The sequence below is a fragment of the Schistocerca americana genome, chromosome 11 (assembly GCF_021461395.2).
Source record: "Schistocerca americana isolate TAMUIC-IGC-003095 chromosome 11, iqSchAmer2.1, whole genome shotgun sequence".
Taxonomy (NCBI): Eukaryota; Metazoa; Arthropoda; class Insecta; order Orthoptera; family Acrididae; genus Schistocerca; species Schistocerca americana.
In genome coordinates, this window is record NC_060129.1 from 122962037 (window position 1) to 122969966 (window position 7930).

A 7930-nucleotide genomic window follows, 5' to 3' on the forward strand; every position below is an offset into this window, starting at 1 on the left:
TTGTGGTAGGGCATATACTGGTAAGCGCACGGTCCCGTTTTTAGTCTTCAGGCGTATGTTCCTTTGGAGGAAGATGTCTGCTCCAAGCTGTGCAACATAAACACTAGTCCGACCGACGTAGTTACATCAACACAGTTCGTTTTAGACATAAACTTGGCCGTACTGGATTCAAACAACGGCGAGCGTTCATCAGAGACAAAGGCATCGTCAGGTGTGCCCCAGGGGAAGTGTGATAGGACCAGTATTATTCTGTATAGACATAAATATTTTTGCAGACGGCGTGGTCAGCAATTTACGGCTGTTTGTTGATGACCGGACACAGGACAGGCATTCAGTGTACAAGCTGCAGTTTGCCTGAAAATGCTGTGAACCGACGCGGCCATTTGGATGCACTTTTGATAACTTCTCTTATGTCTCCACCACACGTTTATTTTTCCAAGCCGGCCGGAGTGGCCGTGCGGTTCTAGGCGCTACAGTCTGGAACCGAGCGACCGCTACGGTCGCAGGTTCGAATCCTGCCTCGGGCATGGATGTGTGTGTTGTCCTTAGGTTAGTTAGGTTTAATTAGTTCTAAGTTCTAGGCGACTGATGACATCAGAAGTTAAGTCACATAGTGCTCAGAGCCATTTGAACCATTTTTTTTTTTATTTTTCCAACGACTTTAAACGGTTCATTCTCAAAGGCAGTGTTATGTCAGTTATATAAAATTGTTCGTGGATACATTGTATCCACGAACAATTTTGTATATTGAAGCGCCAAAGAAACTGGTATTGGCATGGGCATTCAAACACACAGATGTGAAAACAGGCAGGATGCGGCGCTGCGGTCGGCAACGCCTATACAGGGTGTTACAAAAAGGTACGGCCAAACTTTCAGGAAATATTCCTCATACACAAAGAAAGAAAATATGTTATGTGGACATGTGTCCGGAAACGTTTACTTTCCATGTTAGAGCTCATTTTATTACTTCTCTTCAAATCACATTTATCATGGAATGGAAACACACAGCAACAGAACGTACCAGCGTGACATCAAACACTTTCTTACAGGAAATGTTCAAAATGTCCTCCGTTAGCGAGGATACGTGCATCCACCCTCCGTCGCACGGAATCCCTGATGCGCTGATGCAGCCCGGAGAATGACGTATTGTATCAGAGCCGTCCACAATACGAGCACGAAGAGTCTCTACATTTGGTACCGGGGTTGCGTACACAAGAGCTTTCAAATGCCTCCATAAATGAAAGTCAAGAGGGTTGAGGTCAGGAGAGCGTGGAGGCCACGGAAATGGTCCGCCTCTACCAATCCGTCGGTCACCGAATCTGTTGTCGAGAAGCATAAGAACACATCGACTGAAATGTGCAGGAGCTCCATCGTGCATGAACCACATGTTGTGTCGTACTTGTAAAGGCACATGTTCTAGCAGCACAGGTAGAGTATCCCCTATGCAATCATGATAACGTGCTCCATTGAGCGTAGGTGGAAGACCATGGGGCCCAATCGAGAGATCACCAACAATGCCTGCCCAAACGTTCACAGAAAATCTGTGTTGATGACACAGATTCGTTGCGTGCGGATTCTCGTCAGCCAACACATGTTGATTGTGAAAATTTACAATTTGATCACGTTGGAATGAAGCTTCATCCGTAAAGAGAACATTTGCACTGAAATGAGGATTGACACATTGTCGGATGAACCATTCGCAGAAGTGTACCTGTGGAGGCGAATCAGCTGCTGATAGTGCCTTCACACGCTGTACACGGTACGGAAACAACTGGTTCTCCCGTAGCACTCTCCATACGGTGACGTGGTCAACGTTACCTTCTACAGCAGCAACTTCTCTGACGCTGACATTAGGGTTATCGTCAACTGCACGAAGAATTGCCTCGTCATTCTAGGTCTTCCCCAGTCGCGAGTCATAGGCTGGAATGTTCCGTGCTCCCTAAGACGCCGATCAATTGCTTCGAACGTCTTCCTGTCGGGACACCTTCGTTCTGGAAATCTGTCTCGATACAAACGTACCGCGCCACGGCTATTGCCCCGTGCTAATCCACACATCAAATGGGCATCTGCCAACGCCGCATTTGTAAACATTGCACTGACTGCAAAACCACGTTCGTGATGAACACTAACCTGTTGATGCTATGTACTGATGTGCTTGATGCTAGTGCTGTAGAGCAATGAGTCGCATGTCAACACAAGCACCGAAGTCAACATTACCTTCCTTCAATTGGGCCAACTGGCGGTGAATCGAGGAAGTACAGTACATACTGACGAAACTAAAATGAGCGTTTCCGGACACATGTCCACATAACATCTTTTCTTTATTTTTGTGTTAGGGATGTTTCCTGAAAGTTTGGCCGTACCTTTTTGTAACACCCTGTATAATATGGGACTTACAACAAGTGTCTGGCACAGTTGCTACAATGGCAGGTTATTAACATGTAAGTTAGTTTGAACGTGATGTTATAGTCGACGTACAAGCGATGGGGCACAGCATCTCCGACGTAGCGGTGAAGTAGGGATTTTCCCGTACGAACATTTCAAGAGCGTACCGTGAATATTAGGAAACCGATAAAACATCAAATCTCCGACATCGCCGCGGCCGGTAAAAGATCCTGTAAGAAGGGGACCAAGGACAACTGAAGAGAATCATTCATCGTGACAGAAGCGCAACTCTTCCGCAAATTGCTGCAGATTTCAGTGCTGTCTCGTTTCAAATTGAATCAAGCGGACTGAGGAGTACGGGTAGGGAGAACCTCGTGAGTCCATGGGGATTGTTGAAGCTTGTGGAGGCTCTGTAATAGTGTAGGGTAAGTGCAATTGGAGTAATGTGGGACTTGCAATGAAATGAACACTCTTAGCTGCTTACAGGCGTTGACATACGTCAACGGGGACAGATGAAAATGTGTGCCCCGACCGGGACTCGAACCCGGGATCTCCTGCTTACATGGCAGACGCTCTATCCATCTGAGCCACCGAGGACACAGAAGATAGTGCGACTGGAGGGATTTATCTCTGGCACACCTCCCGCGAAACCCACATTCTCAACGTATTGCCCCGCACTACATTCGTAGTGCCCCCGACCATTATACTCATTACTCGCGGCGCGTTGGCGATTCCCTTAAGAGTTCCGGCACTGTTTGTGCATTCGCACAGAACAAGAAGATGGTCAAGTGGCCGGTGAGCCTTAACTATATATATATATATATATATATATATATATATATACGAGGGCGGTTCAGAAAGTAACCTCCGATTGGTCACAGTGCGGGTTGTGGGGGGAGTAGCGACGCCATCTGTGCGTTCACGCACTCAACAGGTCAGTCGGCATCAAGCAGTGGTCGAGTGAACGTCGTACCTGCGCTAGTTTAGTTCTTGCGGCAGTTTGAAATGTGTGCTGCAATAGAAAACCCCGCCAAATGTGAAGTGCGTGCTGTCATAAGGTTTTTTACAGCCAAAGGATATTCTGCAGCAGCTATTCATCGTGAGCTTTGTGCCGTGTACGGACCAAGAGTTATGAGTGAAGGAGTTGTCCGTGAATGGGTACGTTTATTTAAAAGTGGACGAGAAAACGTTCATGATGAAGAGAGGAGTGGTAGACCATCATTGGTGACTGACGAACTCGTTCAGACAGTTGATGCAAAAGTTCGTGAAAATCGACGTTTCTCAATGTCGGAGTTGTCTACTGGTTTTCCACAGATTTCTAAGACTCTCTTGTACGAGATAGTGACAGCAAGATTGGGTTACCGTAAGTTCTGTGCACGATGGGTGCCCAAAATTCTTACCGACCACCACAAAACTCAAAGAATGGCCTCTGCATTAGACTTTCTGTCACGTTATGAGGACGAAGGAGAACCATTGTTAAACAGAATCGTGACCGGTGACGAAACCTGGATTAAGTACGTGAACCCTGAGACAAAAGAACAATCAAAGATGTGGGCACATTCAAATTCGCCTACCAAACCAAGAAAAGCCTCGCAAGATTTTTCTGCCAGAAAACTGATGGCAACGGTGTTTTGGGATGCCAAAGGGGTGTTGTTGGTTGAATTCATGGAACGTGGTACGACCATTAATCAAGACGTGTACTGTGAAACAATAAAAAAGTTACGACGGGCTATACAGAACAAACGCCGTGGTATGCTGACTTCCGGTATCGTTTTTTTGCACGATAACGCCCGTCCTCACTCTGCTCGCAGAACAACGGCCCTTCTTGAGTCCTTCAAGTGGGACGTTATCAACCATCCACCTTACAGCCCAGTCCTGGCGCCAAGTGATTATCACCTCTTCGTGCATTTGAAGAAATGGCTCGGGTCACAGCGGTTTGATGACGACGAAGAGCTCAAAGATGCGGTCACAGGCTGGCTCCAGGCACAAGCGGGTGATTTTTATGCAGAAGGAATTTCAAAGCTTGTGAAGAGATACGATAAGTGCCTCAATCGCTATGGAGACTATGTAGAAAAATAGTGCAAAGATGTAGTTGTAAGATGTATATATTAAAATATTTTTATTTAACTTGATGTATTTTTTTAAATCAACCTGAGGTTACTTTCTGAACGGCCCTAGTATATATATATATATATATATATATATATATATATATATATATACTACGAATGTAGTGCGGGACGATAAGTTGAGAATGTGCGTTTTGCGGGAGGCGTGCCAGAGATAAATCCCTGCAGTCACGCTGTCATGTCTGTCCTCGGTGTAAGCAGGAGATGCCGCGTTCGAGTCCCGGTCGGGCCACACATTTTCATCTGTCCCCGTTGACTGTATGTCAACGCTTGTAAGCAGCTAAGGGTGTTCATTTCATTGTAATTTCATTCTAGCGAGCTGTATGGTCACCGATGGTGTCTGTTTTTTCTGATATGCCCGAAAGAACAGATTCCATCTTAGTACATATGCAATATGGGATCCCTGATACGTCTAGATACGACTCTGACAGGTAATACGTACGTAAGCATCCTGTCTGGTCACCTGCATCCATTAACGTCTATTGAGGCCGGCCAGGGTGTCCGAGCGGTTCTAGGTTCTAGGGCATGGATGTGTGTGATGTCCTTAGGTTAGTTAGGTTTAAGTAGTTCTAAGTTATAGGGGACTGATGACCACAGATGTTAAGTCCCATAGTGCTCAGAGCCATATGAACCGAGGCAGGATTCGAACCTGCGACCGTAGCGGTCGCGCGGCTCTAGACTGAAGTGCCTAGAACCGCACGGCCACCAACGGCTGGCTTAGAAAAATTAAAGTGTGGTCAAGACATAAGAAAAGTTATCAAAAGCGCATCAGTATACAAAATTTCCATGAAAGTTAAGCTAAAAGAAAACGTTGTGACTGGTAACTCACAGGTTCGAAACGCTTTTAACGACAGTTTTCTGACCCTGGCAGCTAATGTAGGTTTAAAGGATTCAGTTGAAAAAGCGAAAGAATATATTAAAAATGTCATCCCACAAAACTTGAAGCAACTGAAAGTAACACCAACATCCTTCACAGAAATTAATACAATTATAAAAATTCCGAGAAACAAGACCTGTTGTGGGGTTGATGAGTAATGTCCTTAGGGATATATGCAGTGCAACACTGGCAAAGCGAATTTTTCTAGACAGGTTAAAATATCAAATTATTAAACCACTTCATAACATAGGTGACAGAACAGACTTAAACAATTATCGTCCCATTTCCTTTGCGACGTCTTTTTCCAAAATATTCGAAGAAGCAAAGTGCGCAATAGGAGTCGCACACTCAAGTGGATGCAGTTTTCTTAACATATGTTTGCATTCCAGAAACGTTACTGGTTTAATCATGTTGTTTTTATATTTGTTCATCAAACACAAAGAATAATATATCGCCAGTTAGTATTTTTCGTGATCACTCCAAGGTCTTTGGTTGTTTGATCATGATACTCTCCTAAAAACTCAAGTTTTATGGAACTGATGGCTCTTTGCACAGCTGGTTTGAATCATACCTGACAAATAAAATGCAAAAGGTTGTGCTTAATAATTCAGAAAATGTCAGAAAGGCAGAAAGTATTAGCGAGTGGGATTGAGAGGAGGTGTCCCCCAGGGTTCATTTTTGGGTCCACTCCAATTCCTCGTATATGTGAATGATGTTCCACTTAACATTCAACAAGCAAAACTGGCATCTTTTCCAGACGATACTAGCGTTATAATAAATCCCATTAGAGAGAGAAAGCAATAGAAGAGTTGGTAAATGATATTTTGCCAGGAATTATGAAGTGTTTCTCTCAGAATGAACTCTCCATAAATTTAGGAGAAACACTCTACATTCAGTTCTACAGAAGAATGCTGAAGGTTAGATGGGTAGAACACATAACTAATGAGGAGGTATTGAATAGAAGAAGATTTTATGGCACAACTTGACTAGAAGAAGGGATCGGTTGTTAGGACATGTTCTGAAGCATCAAGGGATCACCAATTTAGTACTGGAGGGCAGCGTGGAGGGTAAAAATCGTAGAGGAAGAGATGAATGCACTAAACAGATTCAGAAGGATGTAGGTTGCAGTAGCTATTGGGAGATGAAGAAGCTTGCACAGGATAGAGTAGCATGGAAAGCTGCATCAAACCACTCACAGGACTGAAGACCACAACAATAACACAACAAATAGAGTCATACCAACAACTGACGTAGCACCTGAGAAGGAGTCAGTATACAGGATACATTGCCCGAAATTTTTGGGTGTACATTGTGACGATAACTTGAACTGGAAGAAGCATATTACCGAGCTTCTCAAACAGTTAAACTCAAGTACTTTTGCTCTTCGTATAGTTACCAATCCTGGAAACAAACATATCAACTTGTTAACATATTTTGCGTCTTTCCACTCAATAATGGCGTACGGAATAATTTTCCGGGGTATCTCATCACTTAGACAGTACTGATTGTACAAAAGCGAGCAGTAAAAGCATGTGGTGCCCATTTACAGACGTCATGCATACATCTCTCCAAGGAGCTGGGCCTTTTAAATGCGCCGTCACAATAAGTATTTGCGCTAATGAAGCCCGTCATAAATACTCCATCACAATTTGCGAACACTAGCTACAACACCACAGGGGAAAAGACTTTTATTACTCATTGTTAAAGCTGTCAGTTGGTCAGGAAGGAGTTCAATATGTAGCAACAAAAATTTTTGACAATAGGCACAATAAAATAAAATGTTTGACAGCTACCGAATTCAGTTGTAAATCTAATCAAAAATGATTTCTAGTGGACAGCACCTTCTGTCCAGTTGACAAATATCTACTTAAATACTGGCAGCCAGTTAAAAAAATTGTTTTAAATATGGTTGCATGAGTAGGAATAAAATCATAATGTGTTCGTTAATGTTAACACTAGTCATGTGCACATATCCTATAAAATGACTCGCTTCACATTATTTCGATGAAAGAATCGTTCATACGACCTATGGAAGAACATGTACACTACTGGCCATTAAAATTGCTACGCCACGAGGATGACGTGCTACAGATGCGAAATTTAGCCGACAGGAAGAAGATGCTGTGATATGCAAATAATTAGCTTTTCAGAGCATCCACACAAGGTTGTCGCCGGTGGCGACACCTACAACGTGCTGACATGAGGAAAGTTTCCAACCGATTTCTCATACACAAACACCAGTTGACCGGTGTTGCTGGTGAAACGTTGTTGTGATGCCTCGTGTAAGGAGGAGAAATGCGTACCATCACGTTTCCGACTCTGATAAAGGTCGGATTGTAGCCTATCGCGATTGTGGTTTATCGTATCGCGACATTACTGCTCGCGTTGGTCGAGATCCAATGACTGTTAGCAGAATATGGAATCGGTGGGTTCAGGAGGGTAATACGGAACGCCGTGCTGGATCCCAACGGCTTCGTATCACTAGCAGTCGAGATGACAGGCATCTTATCCGCACGGCTGTAACGGATCGTGCAGCCCC

At 44.1% G+C, this 7930-nt stretch overlaps 1 non-coding gene across 1 annotated transcript; it reads right to left on the reverse strand.

The window, feature by feature from the left end:
• Window positions 1-2908: 2908 nt before the first annotated feature.
• Window positions 2909-2982, reverse strand: Trnat-ugu. Its single transcript has one exon. It is a non-coding gene; the product is annotated as a tRNA-Thr (tRNA).
• Between the last annotated feature and the right edge of the window lie 4948 nt (window positions 2983-7930).